Source organism: Nerophis ophidion, linkage group LG05, assembly GCF_033978795.1.
Source record: "Nerophis ophidion isolate RoL-2023_Sa linkage group LG05, RoL_Noph_v1.0, whole genome shotgun sequence".
Lineage (NCBI taxonomy): Eukaryota > Metazoa > Chordata > Actinopteri > Syngnathiformes > Syngnathidae > Nerophis > Nerophis ophidion.
Genome location: NC_084615.1, coordinates 61,455,484 through 61,476,945, shown reverse-complemented (window position 1 = coordinate 61,476,945; position 21,462 = coordinate 61,455,484). Strand labels below are relative to the sequence as shown.

General features: G+C 38.6%; 1 protein-coding gene across 3 annotated transcripts in view; it reads left to right on the top strand.

Moving 5' to 3' along the window:
• Nucleotides 1-21,462, top strand: part of gpc3 (glypican 3) — a 375,529-nt gene that overhangs the window by 56,641 nt on the left and 297,426 nt on the right. The window lies entirely within an intron of this gene.

Here is a 21,462-nt window from a genome sequence, read left to right as displayed (position 1 = left end):
CAACAGAATACAAATAGTGGAGTCGTGCAAAGCTCTACGGGATATTGCGATATCCGCTGACGTAATTAAGGCAATATACGTCACTAAAGTCATGAATTCCAAACTTCTCATTTGGCAAGATGGTTTTATAAATAACTCTGCCATGCCTCCATGGAATGATTGTACATTATCGGGACTCATGGAGATCCTAAATGCATGAAAACAAGTACCAATAGGTAAGAAAAGTTGGTTTTGCATAATAGGAGCCCTTTAATGATGTCACAATGTAGCCAGACTGCAAAAACAAAAGTCATCCAAAACTGCGTACAAACTCACGCCAAAATGCATGACCCTTATTGAGGAGTATCCAATATTGTAAAAACAATTATAAATGTAAATGTAAATGTGTTGTCCTTGTATAGCGCTTTTCTACCTTTTTTTTCAAGGATCTCAAAGAGTTTTGACACTATTTCCACATTCACCTATTCACACAATGATGGCGGGAGCTGCCGTGCAAGGCGCTAACCAGGCCCCATCAGGAGCAAGGGTGAAGTGTCTTATGTATAAGTCATAAAAACGGAATTCATCTCGGTCCCCTTTAATAATTAATGTATTTTAATTTTAGAATATTACAGGTGGATAGTTAAACAACGATCCCCTGGGCCACAGTTTAGAAAACCCTTGCATGTGTGTCTTCTGTGTTTTGCAAAGTTTTTTCCAAAAACCCTGACAACAGAATTTGGCCAAAAACAAATAAAGATATTATGTCTTGTGCATTTGGTGTGTTTGGACCACTAGCTGACGGCAGCAAGACATCTTTTGGTTTCTACAAATTTGTAATCCCTTAAAATATACTGTCGGTCAAACAAATCCACTGCAAACAAACTTATCTGGGTTTTCATTCCCATGCCATGGCTATGACTGTCTTTTTGCCATCATAAAAGTGGACTTAATCGGCTGAATTTCATGTGAACACACTGGCCTGACATGGCAATTAAAACATGGCTCTAAAGGCGACTGTGGGCTTTGCTTGTCTACAGCTAACAACGTTAGAGACCGCTGCACTTTGCTACAAAGGGTTCAATACTAATTGGTTTAGCAAAGGGCCGCAGAGAACTCCCAAAACATTGGAATCCTTTTAACATCCTAGTCTTATCCGTCTCCCTCCGCTATATCTCCGATCCTGCCATCCTCTCTCTCCATCTGTGTCTCGCCCAATCTGTTCAACGGTCTCCCTCTCTCTTCATGTGTTCAGGCTGTCAGTATTGGGAATCATATACCTTCTTTGCGATCTTCTTTGCTATTCTCTGGGTTCTGCTCTTCACCACTCGCTCCGAGCACGGATCAAAGTGCCTGCATCCCCCTAGTCCACACCTGCTCCTCTCTTTTCCCCAAGCTTCACTTTGTTCTTGTAGTCGAACTCTCCAAACAGCAATGACAAAATAGCTCTCCCTTTGAGCAGTAGGACAACTTTGAGATAAGATCAATAGCAGGAAATAGGTAAGATGTTAGGACTTTTTAATGGTGCGTGTCTCTCCCGCAGAATGCATTGTTTGCTATTTGACGAACTAATGAGCCCTGGTTGATATCTTGATGGCACACTGAGCTAATAATGTGCGATGAAATCATTGCAGCGCCCACTCTGATTTGTGATTGACTTAAATTTCATTTTGATTCACATTACCGAGATCATAACATCAGCTTTCCCCGCATGCCATGATTGCCTCTCTGGTAATGGCCCAATGCTTTCAATTTAGCTCCGAATGAGAATCTGCAAACCTGCGCTGGGTTCTCTTTATACTTAAAATGGGAAGCCAGTCTTGCACATGCTGGGAATGTAATTTGGTAAACGAATCATGACTATTTTGGGAGAGTGTATCAGTACATAACTTGAGACAAAGTCATTGCAGAGGGCAGTGGAAAGTTATTCAACAATGTTTAAATGACAAATTGATTGGCAATTTACTTACATTTTATTTTGAGACTGGCGGAATAAAATATGGTGTACAGCAGGGGCGTTGCCAGACACATTTCACTGGGGCACATGCCCCAGTGTTGATCTGCAGTGCCCCAGTAAAAATTTCACCAATAAAAAAAAACGCTTCAAAGTTTTAAGTCTACATAACATAGACAACAGCGCACATACTATTTAGTATGGTAATTGATTGCTACTGTATTCACTCCACGTAACAATGAGCACATGGCTAATTAATATGGTAATTTATTCACGTGTGGATCGAGACTTCAGTTGAAAGAGAGAGAGAGAGAGAGAGAGAGAGAGAGAGGATGCGAATCACTGCTGAGGTAGGTAACGTTAACCAACAACAATTTGTTAATTATATTTTGATTTTGATTTAACTCAAACTGTAACTCCTAGATGGATATCAGAAAGTTATTCGCCCGCAGCAGGGAAGAAGCAGCGAGGAATGAGAGATGTAAGTGAAGTCCTAGCTAGCTAGGCAACATCATTGTCTTAAGTTGATGCTAAGTTAGCTAACGTTATTCCTTGTATGAAGACAAACATATTCATTTGCTGTACGAGCTGTCGGGGGAATTTCCAATGATCATGAAACATAATGTTGGTTATTGTCTGCTGGTTCTGCATCAATGATGATTTGGAGTAAGCATGTGTGAGTTGAGTGCTTCTTAAATGGTTTATCTTCAGGAAGAAAAACATTTTTCCATATCTTCAAGTCGTGAGCCAAACTTTTAAATCATTCAAGTTTTTTTCACAGAAAAATAGCACAGTAGACTTGTCTTGTTAATCGGTGTGACTTTGACTAACATAATCTTGTTTTGTCACCAGAAAAATGGCTACAGCTAAAGCATCTGGTTTTGTTTCCAGAAAAAATAGTAACATTTCTGTATTTGTGTTCAGAAAGATGGCTGAAAATATCGGGTTTTATTGCCCCATTTAGATTTTTTAAAAATATATTTCCATGTCTTTCCTGAGTTCTCCTCCAACTTCTTAGTCGGTTTGCCTTTTGCTAAAATACTCACTAATAGTCATTAGAAAAATGGCAAAAAATATATTTTTCCACCATCTTTTTCCATTTTCATACAGCTCTAAAGAGCAGCATGCGGTTCTAAAGCTGCACGTTCTCCCTACCCTAGACACACTACTGCAATGAACCCTTCTTTTTTATACTTTGAATACAAAATAACATGCATTAAAAAAATCAAGCAACGTTTTGCAAAGGTTGTCAAATACTTATCATAATAATAATTATTTACCTTTAAAGTCTCAGGTAGTCTTAAGCAGTTAGAATATACTACATGTACCCAAAATAATGTGTTTCATTCCCCCAAGAAGTATTTATCCACCTCAAAAAAGCAGGATATGATATCATTAATCATTCGGAGGAAGATGTCAGACCTGTATTGCCCTTTCCAAGCCATGTTGTGCCTCTTTGTCCACTTGATAGCATTGTTTGCTTACCTTCTCCTTCTCTCCCTCTGCAATCAAACACCTGTTCACGCTTTTAATGACTGATGAAAACCTATTTTATATGCTTGTTACCCATGCATTCCATTGTATTATTATATCTAAAATAGAAAAAAAACATATATTTTTATTACTCCAAAAAATAATTCTGGAAAAAAAAATCTCTCTTTCAAATGTAAAAAATATTTGGTCAAATGAATGCGATTGACTGTAAACATTTTTTTTTAACTTATAAATTGAGTAAAATAGTATTTTCTGCCTTAAAACACATTCATCATACTAAACTGACTAAATAAAAAATGCATTTGTTGTTGAACATGTTTCATATTCCATGTCCATAATCACTTCTCAAGAGTCCCGCACACTTGGATCAGTTTTCAGAATGAGTTTGACGGCACAGCATCTTTGCTTTGAAGCTTTGTTCTAGATTTGTGTTTGTGATGCAATCATTCAGCCTTTGCCACCTTGTCCTACCAGCCGTTGAGCCTTCTTCCTCCCGTGTGACTGCTTTGTTAAATACAAGATAATCCAAATCCATCTTCAGGCTCCATGTTGGATTGGCACCTCTAAATGTTGGAAAATCTGCCATTATTACCCCAAAAACAAATGAAAACCCATTCTTATGAAACAAAAAAAGACTTTTTAAACATTACATTTTCTTAAAAAGTCTATCGGAGGCAGTATCTGTGTGACACATCTACAGACCGCAATGCTGTCGGCTGACTTTCATCACAGTCCAACACAGTCTGACCCTCAGGGCAGACACACTCCAGTCCAAAGAGCAAACCCAATTAATAAACATGAGACGCCAGAACTGTTATAATGTCAAGCACGGATGTGTGAGTGTGAGTGTGATATCTGCTAAAGTGGGGCAGCCAGGCCCGTGTTCCTGGATCCAGTCTGGATCAAACAGGTCAGAGCATGGAGGATTTAGGATGCGCTTAGATGTGTGTAAAATGTCTGTTTATGTGGGTTGTGCATAGTATCTAAGCGTTTGTACCACAGCGTGTCATTTCAGTCTTATCCATATCTATATTTTTAATACTTGGGGTGTATTTAAATTGAATTTTGGGAGGGACAAAACAAGTAGGTTTATAATTGGGGACGGTGTGGCGAAGTTGGTAAAGTGGCCGTGCCAGCAATCTGATGGTTACTGGTTCAATCCCCATTTTTTACCATCCTAGTCACGTCCGTTGTGTCCTTGAGCAAGACAGTTCACCCTTGCTCCTGATGGATCCTGGTTAGCATGGCAGCTCCCGCCATCAGTGTGTGAATGTGTGTGTGTGGGTGAATGTAGAAATACTCTCAAAGCGCTTTGAGTTCTTTAAAAAAAGGTAGAAAAGTGCTATACAAGTACAACCCATTTACCATTTACCATAATCAATTTTCCACCACTTGTCCCTCATAATTCTGACAAAATAGAATGGAAAATGACACACTGTTACTGCCTACGTCAGCAGCCAAATTAAGAGCTTTACTAACTACAAAAGACAAGCTGTCTAGTTTGGTCACTATTTTATTTGTATTTATAATGTATGTTTAATGTAATGTAATTTTTTTTGTTAAAATATAGCCACTATTGCCATTTTTTTGTGGTCCCCTTTTATTTACAATAGTATCTAAATATATTTAGGTACCAGTAGCAAAATATTGATATAGGGACAAACCTTAGTGTACATAAAAACAGTTTTAGAGCTATTAGGTAAGCTTATGAAAAATGGAAACAAAAAAAAAGGGGGTTGATTTTTTTTGTTGCGTGTATATCATATTTGTATCGTCTCTAGACTTCACATGTTAGTGTGAAACGTGGTGAAAATGCAGCCTTAATATGAATGATGAGGATTTGGATATTTGAAATAACCTAGCAAGTATTCCAAAGCCCACTGCAGGGCTCGTATTGTTATTTTATTGGCCAGCAACTGATAAAATTAAAAATCGCCTGTATCAAAACGTGACAAAGTAGAATAAGAGCTACACATAAAGTATATGGAATAAAAAAGGTTACAAGAAGTAATGAGAAAAAAGTTATCATACTACCGTAATCCACTGACAAGAATGCATTTTATTTACGCTAGTTAACTCTTTAGCATGTTTTGTGAAATATATTTGTGTGCATTTACTGAACAAAGAAGAATATCAAAGTATTGTCAAATATATGTATTTTTTTTTACATTACATCTATGACCCGTGTTCAAAACTGAACAAACTCAGCATTAACTGTAATGATACACACACTGACCAAAATTGTGAAGTGTCCTTGAGTATTTTCATTCCTAGCGGCTAGCACATTAGCATCTCATTATTCGTTTCATACATTCGATGGACTTTGCTTCCTTTGTAATTACTGCAAGTGTAAAAGAAATTAGAATGGCAGCCCCCTTGTGGCCGGTTGCCCTTGAGAGGAGTTTGCCCTCATTTGTCTCGGTTAATGCTGAGTGGACGTTTGCGGTGACAGTATCCCAAACGAGACGTTACAGGAGGTGAAGAAGCCCCCAGCAACCCATAATCCAAATCGCACCTTCAGTGCCCTCTGCGTTCCTTCCTTAAATCTGTCTCGTTAGCCGGCCGTTTGACCGTAAATGCTGCAGGCTGGCCCCAGCAAGCCTTGCCTCTGTTCTTCAGCTATCTCTTCCCTTACTTCCACTGTGCAATCATTCTGTGCACTAGTTTCCCCTCAGTGATCCAATAACAATGAAGACCGGTGAAGTGTACTGTATGCATGCTGCGAGAAGTTGTTTACTTGCTGCCTCGGGCCCATCTAATAACTTAACGACGTGGAGAGGCACTTTCCTCGTGTCCAATGGGCTCCTTGGAGCCTCATTTAGCAGACAAGTTGGTGTACACCAACCATTACCACATCTTCTTCCATCAACTCGCAATTACGCTTTAACGTAACAGCCGTTAAGTGGGTGTGATCATCATGCATATCACGTATCACCTTGTCTTTTCTTGCACTTTGCCGGCAGACTGTTGAACGACATAATACTTCAGGTATTTATGCCGAGTGTGCTCGTTCTTTTCTTCTCTTTTTTTTTTGCGCTTTTGCTTGTAGCTCAGAGGAGCCACCAAGGAGCGTGTTTCTGTGCCTTCAATTGCCGCAGAGGACATCTGCGAGTGCGTGCGTGAGTGTGAGGAATAAAATAAAAATTCCCAGTGCAGAAAATACACCTGTGAATTTACCCCGACTGTGGTTTCCTCTCATTATTCGTCTGCCGAGAGTCAAACATTCAACTTTATCTGCCTTGTGTACCCTGAGGAAGACGCAAAATAGATGCAGTTTGTCACTCGATTAGGATGAAATGCTCTGCACGTTTACCAGAAATAATGGGTTTTGTTGAGCTCATTCTAATAAAAGGGCGTTAACTTGATCAACAGCAGTTTATCTTATGTAACTTTTGCTTATTTCTCATACTGCTTGACTTCTTGCTATAAGCTAATTTATAGGCCCATATTGTCTGCTGTAATAAAGTCGTCTGTGATTTATTAATAATAATAATAATAATAATAATACCTGGGATTTATATAGCGCTTTCTATATACCCAAAGTCACTTTGCATGTGTGTGCGTGTGTATGTTAGGGGAGGAGGTAGGATAAAAACAACTTTATTGGAAAAGAAAACTAAGATAAGCAAGCAAGAAAATCGTTAATATATATAAGTGACAATACAATGTAATAGCAACACAAGCAGTGACATGTACAGTGGGGCAAAAAAGTATTTAGTCAGCCACCGATTTTGCAAGTTCTCCCACTTAAAATGATGACAGAGGTCTGTAATTTTCATCATTGGTACACTTCAACTGTGAGAGACAGAATGTGACAAAAAATCCAGGAATTCACTTTTTAGGAATTTTAAATAATTTATTTGTAAATTATGGTGGAAAATAAGTATTTGGTCAACCATTCAAAGCTCTCACTGATGGAAGGAGGTTTTGGCTCAAAATCTCCCGATACATGGCCCCATTCATTCTTTCCTTAACACGGATCAGTCATCCTGTCCCCTTAGCAAGAAAAACAGCCCCAAAGCATGATGTTTCCACCCCCATGCTTCACAGTAGTCATGATGTTCTTGGGATGCAACTCAGTATTCTTCTTCCTCCAAACACGACGAAATGAGTTTATACCAAAAAGTTCTATTTTGGTTTCATCTGACCACATGACATTCTCCCAATCCTCTGCTTTATCATCCATGTATCCATTTTGGTATAAACTCAACTCGTCGTGTTTGAAGGAAGAAGAATACTGAGTTGCATCCCAAGAACACCATACCTACTGTGAAGCATGGGGGTGGATACATCATGCTTTGGGGCTGTTTTTCTGCTAAGGGGACAGGACGACTGATCCGTGTTAAGGAAAGAATGAATGGGGCCATGTATCGTGAGATTTTGAGCCAAAACCTCCTTCCATCAATGAGAGCTTTGAAAGGTTGACCAAATACTTATTTTCCACCATCATTTACAAATAAATTATTTAAAATTCCTAGAATGTGAATTCCTGGATATGTTTTCACATTCTGTGTCTCACAGTTGAAGTGTACCTATGATTAAAATTTCAGACCTCTGTCATCATTTTAAGTGGAAGAACTTGCACAATCGGTGGCTGACTAAATACTTTTTTGCCCCACTGTAATAGTCATTGAATAGTTCATGCTTAATGGGGAACGGCACTTTTTTGGGAATTTTGTCTATTATTAAAAATCATTCTGAAACACCTGAAGACGGATGGATTTATTTTTTTTAATGCATTCTAAATATAAAACATACGTAAATAAAAATCTACTGCCAGCGGAGCCAATAGGAGCTCCACTATTACGCCAATAAAATCCGGTAAATAACCATTCAAAAAGCGCCAACAATACTCCATTTACATTTCATGACTGGAATATTAACAAAGTATGAATGATATTATTATATGCACTAACATCAACTATTTATAACAGCGATGTGATCATTTCCGGGTGTCCCTATGTCTACATCGAGTGGTCTGCTGCTTCCTAATTTCCTTTCTCCTTGTAAGTTTATTGTAGATCATAAATAATGCCACTCACCTGAAAATCAGATGGCTGAGGATGTAATCCAACAAGTTGGGACGCTTTGACTGCCTTTTAGGACCTGAAACTGGCGAGAATGGTACGAAAAGTGCTTGTCCCCCCACATTCTTCATCTAGATGGGACTATATGAACATCCCAGCAGTCAGCATCCTAATGAAAGCTGACTTTGTACTGTAAGTGATGTTTTACTATGTTTGTTGGCCCTCGCTCAAAGTCTGCAGTGAGCAGAAATCAGTGATGAAGAAAAAAACAAACATAATGAGTTTATGAAATGAATGTGCCCCCTTTGCTTACAATTATCAAAATACATGAATATTAAATGTTATAAATGTGCTTGTTACTACATTACATATATACTTGCATCATGTATATAAACCCTAATGGAGGTGTTTGGATGTGTTTTAGGTGCTCTATAGTGAAGTGAAGTGAATCATATTTATATAGCGCTTTTTCTCTAGTGACTTAAAGCGCTTTACATAGTGAAACCCAATATCCAAGTTACTTTTAAACCAGTGTGGGTGGCACTGGGAGCAGGTGGGTAAAGTGTCTTGCCCAAGGACACAACGGCAGTGACTAGGATGGCGGAAGCGGGGATCAAACCTGGAACCCTCAAGTTGCTGGCACAGCCGCTCTACCAACCGAGCTATACCGCCCCAGGCAGAATTGAACAGCTGCGATAGGCTACATTGTAAGCTGAGTTTTCATTGAAGTAATATTTAGAATGCATTAAAAAAAATACCTATCCATCGTTATACTTTTCATAATGATTGTGAACAACAGGAAACATTCTAAAAAATGTGTAGTTCCCCTTTAAGGACTAGATAGAACAACTGTAATCTGACCAGAGCTTTCCTACAGAGTCCTTTTTCCTGGTCGGATGAGAGACACAATGCCTTGTAGATGAGAATATACACAGGAATATTGTGAGTTGTCAAAGTAGTAGTGGAAGTAAAAGTGGAGTATGTTGCGGGTCACATATACTAACCCTAACTTCAACATAGCAGAAACCTGTCCAAATTCTTTAGTGGCCCTTAAAGGGTCAATAAAGGCCAATGCTGGACTGATGGAAGACACTCTCACTGTAGGTCAGTATGCATTGGAGTAACTGGATTAAAGGCCTACTGAAACCCACTACTACCGACCACGTAGTCTGATAGTTTATACATCAATGATGAAATATTAACATTGCAACACATGCCAATACGGCCGGTTCAGTTTACTAAATTATAATTTTAAATTTCCCGCGGAGTTTCTTGTTGAAAACGTCGCGGAATGATGACGCGTATGATGACACGTATGATGACGCGTGTTTGTGACGTCTCGGGTTGGAGGGGACATATTAGCCCGGCACCACACACGGCTAAAAGTCGTCTCTTTTTATCGCATAATTACACAGTGATTTGGACATCTGTGTTGCTGAATCTTTTGCAATTTGTTCAATTGATAATGGAGGCGTCAAATAAGAATGCTGTTGGTGGAAAGCGGTGGATTGCAGCTGCCTTTAGCACTGAAACACAGCCGGTGTTTCTTTTTTTGTTGTGAAGCTTTAACACAGAGCGGTCAAGCAAACATGTTTCTTGACGTCAACCAGCAATTTTTTGGATGGGAAAATTGTGATATTAAGTGGGCTCTTACCGGACACTTCAGTGGATTACGCGACCTCATCCTGCAGCTCAAAAAGGCAGCTGTGATCTTGGCTCCTCGGCTTCTCTCAGAGACACTGGCGTTTACCGCAGCCATCCAACTTTCAGATATGACTTTATAATATCACTAAAATACTATTAACACAATAAGCAGATAAGGGATTTTCCAGAATTATCCTAGTAAATGTGTCTAATTATATCTGAAACTCTCCCATTGCCGCCGCCTGGAGCCGTCGACTTTTATCTTTTTTTTTTGTGCTCTGATCTAACTTTCCTCATCCACGAATCTTTCATCGTGGCTCAAATTAATGGGGAAATCGGCGCTCTCTCGGTCCAAATAGCTCTTACTGCTGGTGGCTAACATTATAAACAATGTGAGGATGTGAGGAGCCCTCACACCAGTGACCTCACGCGCACATCGTCTGCTACTTCCGGTACAAACAGGCAAGGCTTTTTTATTAGCTACCAAAAGTTGCGAACTTTATCGTCAATGTTCTCTACTAAATCCTTTCTGCACAAATATGGCAATATCGCGAAATGATCAAATATGACACATAAAATGGACCTGCTATCCCCGTTTAAATAAGAAAATCTAATTTCAGTAGGCGTTTAATACTTGGTTACATGTCCCTTGGCAAGTTTCACTGCAATAAGGCACTTTTGGTAGCCATCCACAAGCTTCTGGTTGAATTTTTGACCACTCCTCTTGACAAAATTGATGCAGTTTAGCTAAATTTGCTGGTGTTCTGACATGGACTTGTTTCATCAGCATTGTCCACACGTTTAAGTCAGGACTTTGAGAAGGCCATTCTGAAATCTTAATTTTAGCCTTATTTAGCCATTCCTTTACCACTTTTGATGTTTGTTTGAGGTCATTGACCTGTTGGAACACCAAACTGCGCCCAAGACCCAACCTCCAGGCTGATGATTTTGGGTTTTCCTGAAAAATTTGTAGCTAATCGTCCTTTTTCACTGTCCCATTTACTCTCTGTAAAGCACCAGTTCCATTGGCAGCAATAGAGGCCCAAAACATAATACTCCCACCACCATGCTTGACGGTAGGAGTCGTGTTCCTGGATTAAAGGCCTCACCTTTTCTCCGTCAAACATATTGCTGGGTATTGTGGCCAAACAGCTCAATTTTTGTTTCATCTGACGTCACATGGACAATGATAAGACCTTCTGGAGGCATCAGTTGTGACCCGCCGTGCCACAGCTGGCCTGCCAGGTGGCACGGTGGGCCTGGTTCTGGGGGTCCTATCGCTGGTCGACCTGGCTGCGTGGGGCTGTCTAGTTTTCTGGGTACCAGCACCTGCTGTTATGGGTTGGGCTCTCTGGTTGGCTGGGGCCCTCCTTTGGCACCCAAACATACTAGATCACAAATACTGTATATTTGTGCATGATATTGTTAAGTGTATAAATACATTCTTCGTCCTGTGAATCATTTAACATTTTTACCTAGATAAGACCTCGTGTTTATCAATTAGTAAATGTATTGTGAATGCTCTCTTTTGACATTTTGGCTTCCTAAAAGCCTGTATTGTCCGTACAGGCTTTATGTAGTTGCAAGCTCTTCTGTCTCCGGAGGAGGCTCAGCTTCCTTTTGCAACAACAGGGCTGGCATGGTGTTTTGAAGAACTCATAATATACCTTTTAATCACTGTGCCTTCTGATTTGACCACACTCCCATCCAAACGTGACAGCTGTCTCTCTGTTGATAACATTCCTCACCAGCCAGCGCTGCATGGCTGAATCATTCCGCTCTCTCTAAAACCTTCAAATGTGGTATTACTAAAGAAAAGAGTGTCTTTATTCACTCTGGCCTGCGTGTCTTCTGTGCTCTTAACAAAAGGAGTCTTCTTCACTGAGATCAAGGGAGTTTTAACCGTGTGCGTTCATCCTTTGCTCATCTGTGTGGAGGATTTTTTTTTCAGTTACGCTTGTCTTCAAAATGAAGGGTAAATAAGACATTATGATTTTTTTTTTATTATAATGCCTGTGCATTACGAATGTCCATGAACTTGAATGTCAATTTTCTTGTAGTTAAATCTTCTTAAGGAACCCATTTGTGCTTTTCTAATCCAATACCAAACACCAGGCTGCAACAGACTTGCCTCATTAGATTCATTTATTCGGATAAAATAGGTTTTATTTTCTTTCAGTCTTTGTCACCATGACGGACTGTTTTTTTCCACTGGGGAGAATGCGTGATTTCTGTTTATCTGTACAATTCCTACAGCACCTAACACACTGTGTACTTTATGCTGATGTGACCTAAAATTGTCATGAGTGGTTTTGGGGACAAGCCTAGCGCTTGGTGTTTGAGCCACGTTTTAATGATGCGCCCTGTTGCACGCTTCTCCAGCAGAATTTCATCATGGAGGAAAACAAACAGTGTGCAGTGAGGATCAAAGTGTCATTTGAAATGCTCTCATCAAACTGAGCAGAAGGGACTGACAGCTCCTCCATCTCCAGCTGAGAGAAGGAGGCTTTGTTTCATAGGCTGTCTGATGACAAGTTCATGAGATAGGATGGATAACAGACAAGAGAGTGAATGCCCCCGTATGTGCAACGAGCACATGATTTTCTTTAAATGAACCCCCTGTATCTCCATATGTCCTTTGAGATTTATTTTGGCTCCCAAATAGATACAAAACTACTTGCTGCTTTGCCAAAAAGAGCTGACAAAACATGAAAGACTATATTCATGGAGAATAAACATGCAAAAAGTGAATTCATCTGTATATGCAGCTAGTTAATTGTACTTGATAACAGATCCTGAATAAACATTTGTACATCTTTTAAAATAGAAATAAGTATTTTAAAAAACATGCATTATTTAACAATGAATTCCTTAATTACGCATCTTCTGGATGTTGCAGAATCTTTAAACAAGGTTTAATGATCGGAAAACCCATCCATCCATTTCTACCGCTTATTCCCTTTGGGTCGCTGGTGCCTATCTCAGCTACAATCGGGCGGAAGGCGGGGTACACCCTGGACAAGTCACCACCTCATCGCAGGGCCAACACAGAGACGGACAACATTCACGCACTAGGGCCAATTTAGTGTTGCCAATCAACCTATCCCCAGGTGTGGGAGGAAGCTGGAGTACCCGGAGGGAACCCACGCAGTCACGGGGACAACATGCAAACTCCACACAGAAAGATCCTGAGCCCGGGATTGACCTTCGTATTGTGAAGCACACGCATTAACCCCTCTACCACCGTGAAGCCCTTAATCGGAAAACCAACATATCTTATTTGAATACTTGTTTTTTCAATGTGAACTTTTTTTTAAATTAGAATAAACAACATATACTTATTCATAAGATTATGGTGTTAAGTTAATGATAACAAATAATGATATAGCTCTTAAAATTAGGGATATTTCTAGATTTTTTTTCAAAAAATCTTGGCAAGTGGCAAATGATTTGCAGTGTGCCAACATGCTGTGGGCTGAAGTTATACAGAATGAAGAACAGCATTTGTGTTCAGGAGTACTTTACAACTTATGCTTGCGTAAACACGTACCGGTACACATGACCATCTTCAGTGCTAATAATATGTAGAAGAATGTGTGGCAGTTTTGTATTTCTACACATAGAGTACATATTCTGGCAATAGTTCTTACTCATTACTACAGGTGAAACTGTATTTTTAATACATGTTGTGCATACATTTGTATGATTAATCATCCATCTATCCATTTTCTACCGCTTGTTCCTTTTGGGGTCGCGAGAGCCTATCTCAGCAGCATTCGGGCGGAAGGCGGAGTACACCCTGGACAAGTCACCACCTCATCGCAGGGCCAACACAGAGACGGACAACATTCACACTCAAAGTTTATTTTTATAGCCCTTAATCACAGGTGCCTCGAAGGGCTGCACAAACCACATTGACATCACTGATCACTGGTATGAACCCACATCCCGGCAAGGAAAAAAAAAGACAAAACGGGAAAAACACAGGAACTTTGAGAGGAAGCCGCAGATGTGGGGATCCCCCATTTTGGGCTGTAATAGACGCCGAGTGGGTTCAGTTATTGCATTATTCAATCAATCAATGTTTATTTATATAGCCCTAAATCACTAGTGTCTCAAAGGGCTGCACAAACCACAACACAAACCACTACGACATCCTCGGTAGGCCCACATAAGGGCAAGGAAAACTCACCCAGTGGGACGTCGGTGACAATGATGACTATGAGAACCTTGGAAAGGACCACATATGTGGGCAAAAAAACACAGAAGCTATTTCATCTCTACAAGCCTGCTTTGCAGGTTTCCCTGCTCTTCAGGGAGATCCCCTGAAGAGCAGGGAAATGTGTATGAATGTATATATGTGCAGAGGCCACCACAGTGGATATGTTTATTTTACTTTTTATTCATAGCTGTATGTAGAAGTGTCTGGTTGTATCTGCTGCTTTAATGTCTTTAATGTCCTCTGTGTTCTTTGATGTTTGATGTTTCCCTCTTACACACATGGAAGAGGGATGTGTACTATGGCTATGGGTTGTTGTATTTTTTTTAATTTTTTTTATTTTAATTTTTTTTTTTTTTTTTTTTTTTTCCCTTGGCCTCAGTCTGCACCCCCACTCCAGGGCCTAGGCTAAGACCGATTTTTTAATTTTATTTTAATCTTCTATTTTTTTCTCCCCCCCCTCCCACCCCCCCTTGTTTACCTGTATGTCATCTTTTTTGTAAGCGGCGCTGGAAGCCGGCAGACCCGTCAGCGATCCTGTTCTGTCTCCCTGTAATGTTTGTCTGATCTTGAATGGGATTGTGCTGAAAATTGTAATTTTCCTGAAGGAACTCTCCTGACGGAATAAATAAAGTACTATCTATCTATCTATCCATCTATCTCTACAAGCCTGCTTTGCAGGTTTCCCTGCTCTTCAGGGAGATCCCCTGAAGAGCAGGGAAATATGTATGTATGTATATATGTCTATATGTATATATACAAATGTGTGTGTGTGTGTGTGTATATATATATATATATATATATATATATATATATGAATATATGAATTTTATGACTTTTGTGGTGGGACCTAATTGCTTCTAACAAGGTGGTACGATCAATACATTCTTTCATTTTCTAAACTGCTGTGCTTATCCTCTCTGTTCGGAGTCTCACATTAAATGAAAGACAAGGTACACCTTAGACTGGTACCCAGTTTCTCACAAGGACAAAAGCCAAAATATAGTTAATTTATATAATTTCGTATTTAAAATGATTGTAGAGTATTCCAAAAAAGAAAATTAATTAAGTTTGAATGTTTTGTCAGTAGGAATTGGCAGCAAATGCTGTACTTTTATAGTAACCGATCGAAGTCCGTCAATAAAAGCTCATCCGTGACCCTAAAGGCTAAGCTTCATAAGCGTATGAAGTGTATAACTGTTTTAAAGTACCAGTAGAGTGGAAAAACAAGTTGACTTCATATGCTTAATTGTGTTTCATTGTATCCATTAAACTATATCTGATTGTATTTACAATCGCAAAAAATGTGAAAATAGTGTCTAAACATCACAAAATGCCACAAATTCAGTCAGTCATTTTGAATACTCCGAATACCTTCGGCTGTTTCGTTCACAATAGTAGCACTTCTGCACACTGACCATGGAATCAGATCAGTCATACAGAAAATACGCAAACATTTGAAATGTGCTGTCTATCATTCTTAATCCTTATGAAAGACATTAACAAGTTTCATTTTTTTATACAATCCAAGTTGTAAATAAATAAGTACATTAAAAGTCCGCTAACAATGTAGTCAACGGAGGCTCTCTATTCTGCTCACAAAACCCTTTAAATAAGCATCCAAAACCTGTCAATACGCTATATACATATTAGAAACCAACTTTTTTTAGCTGCGCACTGATAACACACAGCTGAGTAGCTTTACTGCCTTCCTGTGAGCTGTATGCGATGTCCTGCTGCTACCACATCATTGCTTCTTGGCTCCTCTAAAAGTTATTCTAGATTTCTGAATCATGTCTTAGAAGTATCAAAATTAGGATGATTTAGCCGCAAATCTAAAAGTTGTTCATCTGTGACATTCACTTTACCCGGAGATGAAGACAAACACACAACCAAAGACGATGTTTGCAGGGAGACTTTTACTTGTTAACCCTTCGTGTGCATCATGACTAATTCTTCATATAAACAGGAAGATATGGACCTCCTATCAGGTGTCATCAAAGTAAGAGCAGACATTGTCCAGTAAACTATCGCTTTATTATGTTTGTAGTTTGTATTTCTTGTTTAGCATTTAGCAATACTGCTACATGATGTTTAGTGTTTCACTAAAGCTGGATTTGTTTAGCAGAGCTTCTAAAACTTGTATACCACCCTCTTTACAGTATATTCAGAATCAACAATATAAGGTTCTGAATTATTAATTTCCCCAAAGTAATCGTAGGCTCTCACAAAGTCTGCATGATTTGCATTGTTGTTGTTGGTGGGTGAGGGATTTGCGGCTCCTACCTCCAGGGCAGTGGTCCCCAAACAACGGCCCGCCACCGTCCAATATCCGGCCCGCAGGAAGCATGTTTTAAAAAAAAAAAAAATAATAACAATAATTATATTACGGTAATTGTTTTTTTATCTGTCCTTTATCTATTTTTTACCGCTTTTTACTTTGTGTCTCCTAGCCGCTCAGGCAGATCATCTTGTGTAAAAATGCATTTTCCCATAGATAACATGACATCACGCCTGGAATACACACACACACACACACACACATACGTGTTTGGGTGACATATGAGGACTTATGACAAAAACGTGACATATGGGGACATGCCTTTCCAATGGTCCTGCATGCCTGGGAATCAGACGGTTAGTGAACCAGAATTTTAGAAACACAGTGGTCTATTGAGATTTTTGCAACTCTTTTGTTTTTTTCTGAACCTGATTTTTATGGTACATATGAGGACTTGTCAGGTTTAGGTGACAAATGAAGACCAGAGTGTTTAAGATTTCAAGTTTATGTGACATATGATGACCATGACGTCACCGAGTGTTTAAGATTTCAGGTTCATGTGACATATGATGACCATGACGTCACAGAGTGTTTAAGATTTCAAGTTTATGTGACATATGATGACCATGACGTCACAGAGTGTTTAAGATTTCTAGTTTGTGAAATATGACAACCATGACGTCACAGAGTGTTTAAGATTTCAGGTTCATGTGACATATGAGGCTAATGACATCAGAGACTTAACAAAACCACCTGAGTTGGTTTAGTTGATGTGTTGTCATTTAAAAAAAAAATCCCAATCCCATGCTACTGTAATCTAAAACCAAGAAGAGTTTAAAAGAAACATGGGTAAAAATGTAATTGTCGATTAAGTGTAACTGAATTGTTTTTGTGGATTTTGTCGCTAAGAATGATCTGGAATAAATACAAAACGCTTGCTGTTTATTTTGCTTTTTTAATTGCTGGTAACATACTCAAACTACCACAGAAGATGTGGGAAAACATTTTTTTTTCCTTTTTTAAATATAATTCTGTTATGGATGTAGTACTTGATCTCAAGCCAATCTCTGTCCTGTAGAGTTACTAGTTCTTTATGGAGGGAGGCTTCACAATCTTTTTTACCTGGTACTTTGTTGCCAGTTACAAAATGCAACATGTGTCATTCAACTGCTTCCACTTCTTCCCCTTTGCAGCTGTCATAAAGGAGACAAAATACAATTTCTTACTGAAGGAATAATGACTATAACACAGTGAAAAGGTGCAAAACGTAATATAATATTCTAGTAAATGATGTGGATTATTTATTTACCCCGCTTTGGAGTGTACCAAGTGGAAGAAGCTTGAGACATACCCACTTCCAGCGATTTGTCCTGCTGTCAATCTGAAAGGAAGAATTAGAAAACTGTAAAAGTAAACATTTAACATATTGTGCTTTGTGAAGCAGCGGAGTATATGTGTTGTCTGTCCATTTATGAATAATGCAGACCAGGAGTGTTGGCTGAGTTCTTAACGTTTGCTTTCAGAGCGTGCATATCACAACATACAAGATGCCGTCATGGCGACACAACCTATACCGGGCTACCGCGCATGCTCCTCACTCCTGTTGCATGCTGGGTAGGGTAGTTCTTTTTTTCCCTGGCTCATAACATTACAATATAGTACCATGTATATGCGTTCAGTTTATCAAAGCACCAAGCAAACAGATATGCCATCCATCCATTTTCTACCGCTTATTCCCTTTCAGATATGGTCATAATTATTTTAAGTGCACTACGCAGAATAAACACAACATTATTAATATTGCTACTAAGGATAATTTGATCAAAAATTCCCTAAAACAGCCCACTACCTATAATATAGGTTTTTTAAACATAAGATCCCTGATAAAAAAAAAATGTTTCTGCTGTTACCTCAGAAATTGCCTGTTCAGATGTTATGATTGTGGCTCAGAGATTTGTATGTAGATTATATTTATTTTCCATAACAAACAGGATAACTTAAATACCCTGGCAGTGGCAATAAGCTTAAATGTTTGTATTTACATTTTTGGAGTTGATTTTCATAAAATATGCTATTTAACTGCTACTGTTTAACAAGGACTGATTTAAATTGTGTTTGCACAACAAATGTTTTGGCGCTTTTGTTCATGTGGGAGAATATTCCAATAAAGGTGCACTACACACTACTTTTGAATTCATTATTGGGCTTTGCGTATACAATGCAGTTAATCGCGATTAATAAGAGAAATAGTGCGATTAACTTCGATTAAACATTTTAATCGTTGCCCAGCCCTAATATATATACAAAAAAGTTGGGAAAATTGTGTTAGATGTAAATATAAACTGAATACAATGATTTGCAAATCCTTTTCAACCCATATTCAATTGAAAGCATTACAAAGACAACATATTTGATGTTAAAACTCAAACTTTTTTTTTTTTGCAAATAATAATTAACTTAGAATTTCATGGCTGCAACACGTGCCAAAGTAGTTGGGAAAGGGCATGTTCACCACTGTGTTACATCACATTTTCTTTTAACAACACTCAATAAACGTTTGGGAACTGAGGAAACTAATTGTTGAAGCTTTGAAAGTAGAATTCTTTACCATTCTTGCTTGATGTAGAGCTTAAGTTGTCGTATTTTACGCTTCATAATGCGCTACACATTTTCGATGGGAGACATGTCTGGACTGCAGGCGGACCAGGAAAGTACCCGCACCCTTTTACTACGAAGATACGCTGTTGTAACACGTGGCTTGGCATTGTTTTGCTGAAATAAGCAGGGGCGTCCATGATAATGTTGCTTGGATGACAACATATGTTGCTCCAAAACCTGTATGGACCATTCAGCATTAATGGTGCCTTCTCAGATGTGTAAGTTACCCATGCCTTGGGCACTAATACACCCCCATACCATCACACATGCTGGCTTTTGAACTTTGCGCCTATAACAATCCGGATGGTTATTTTCCTCTTTGTTCCCGAGAACACCACGTCCACAATTTCCATATATAATTTGAAATGTGGACTCGTCAGACCACAGAACACTTTTCCACTTTGCATCAGTCCATCTTAGATGAGCTCGGCCCAGCGAAGCCCGCGACGTTCCTCTGTGTTGTTGATAAATGGCATTTGCTTTGCATAGTAGAGTTTTAACTTGCATTTACAGATGTAGCGACCAACTGTAGTAACTGACAGTGGTTTTCTGAAGTATTTCTGAGCCCATGTGGTGATATCTTTTACACACTGATGTTGGTTTTTAATGCAGTACATCGCTTACGTCCAGTGATTTCTCCAGATTCTCTGAACCTTTTGATAATTTTACGGACCCTAGATGGTAAAATCCCTAAATTCTTTGCAAAAAAAATGTTTAGCAGTTTTAACATCAAATATGTTGTCTTTGTAGCATATTCAACAGAATTGGGGTTGAAAATTCTTTGCAAATCATTGTATCCCGTTTATATGTACATCTAACACAATTTCCCAACTCATATGGAAACGGGGTTTGAATGTATTTATATATATATATATATATATATATATATATATATATATAGCCTATTATTTGCGCACTATTTACAAGTTATGTACCAAAAACACGACCACCGAAAAAATACTTTGATCAATGAAAACAGCGCTGCAGAAACCGGCTGTAAACATCTCCTGTTTTGCTAAACATGAGTTCCAAACTCCCTACTGACTAACATGGATGTACCCTTACGAAAATGATGTCATATAAACTGATCTGTGAGAGATTAAAATTAATAAATGTCTTTCAAAATATAGGTTGGGTCAAATTTAGAGCAGATATAGTAAAAATAGACATGTAATAACCTGTTGGAGGGATGAAGTCGGTTTATGGCTGTCATCTGAATCTAGAGAATGTTGAGATAGAACCTCAACAGTTGGTTTCTGCAACAAAACACAAAAATATAATGTCATAACTAATGAATTATAACATTCTCACCACTTTTTGTTGATAAAAATCTGAGCATACAATGCCAGATAAAGGGTAAAAATGGATGTACCCTTGCGAAAAAGTTGTCATATAAACTGATCTGTGAGAGATTAAAATAAATAAATGTCTTTCAAAATATAGGTTGGGTCAAATTTAGAGCAGATATAGTAAAAATAGACATGTAATAACCTGTTGGAGGGATGAAGTCGGTTTATGGCTGTCATCTGAATCTAGAGAATGTTGAGATAGAACCTCAACAGTTGGTTTCTGCAACAAAACACAAAAATATAATGTCATAACTAATTAATTATAACATTCTCACCACTTTTTGTTGATAAAAATCTGAGCATACAATGCCAGATAAAGGGTAAAAATTATTACAGAGTTTCAGCTCTTAGACAATTCATTAAGAATGTAACACACACAAAAATCTGGTTCAGAAAATATGAGGACCTGAATTGAGACACTCATTTTAAAGCTTTGACATTAACATTGTAACACACATTTTCTGGTTCAGAAAATATGAGGACCTTATATGAAACACACCTAAGTCTTTCTTGCTTCAAACAATATAAGGACATGACGAGTGCTCACATGTAGAATTTATGTTGTTGACTTGTAACATCTCCTGTTTTGCTAAACATGAGTTCTAAACTTCCTACTGACTAACATGGATGTACCCTTGCGAAAAAGTTGTCATATAAACTGATCTGTGAGAGATTAAAATAAATAAATGTCTTTCAAAATATAGGTTGGGTCAAATTTAGAGCAGATATAGTAAAAATAGACATGTAATAACCTGTTGGAGGGATGAAGTCAGTTAATGGCTCACATCTGAATCTGGAGAATGTTGAGATGGAACCTCAACAGTTGGTTTCTGCAACAAAACACAAAAATATAATGT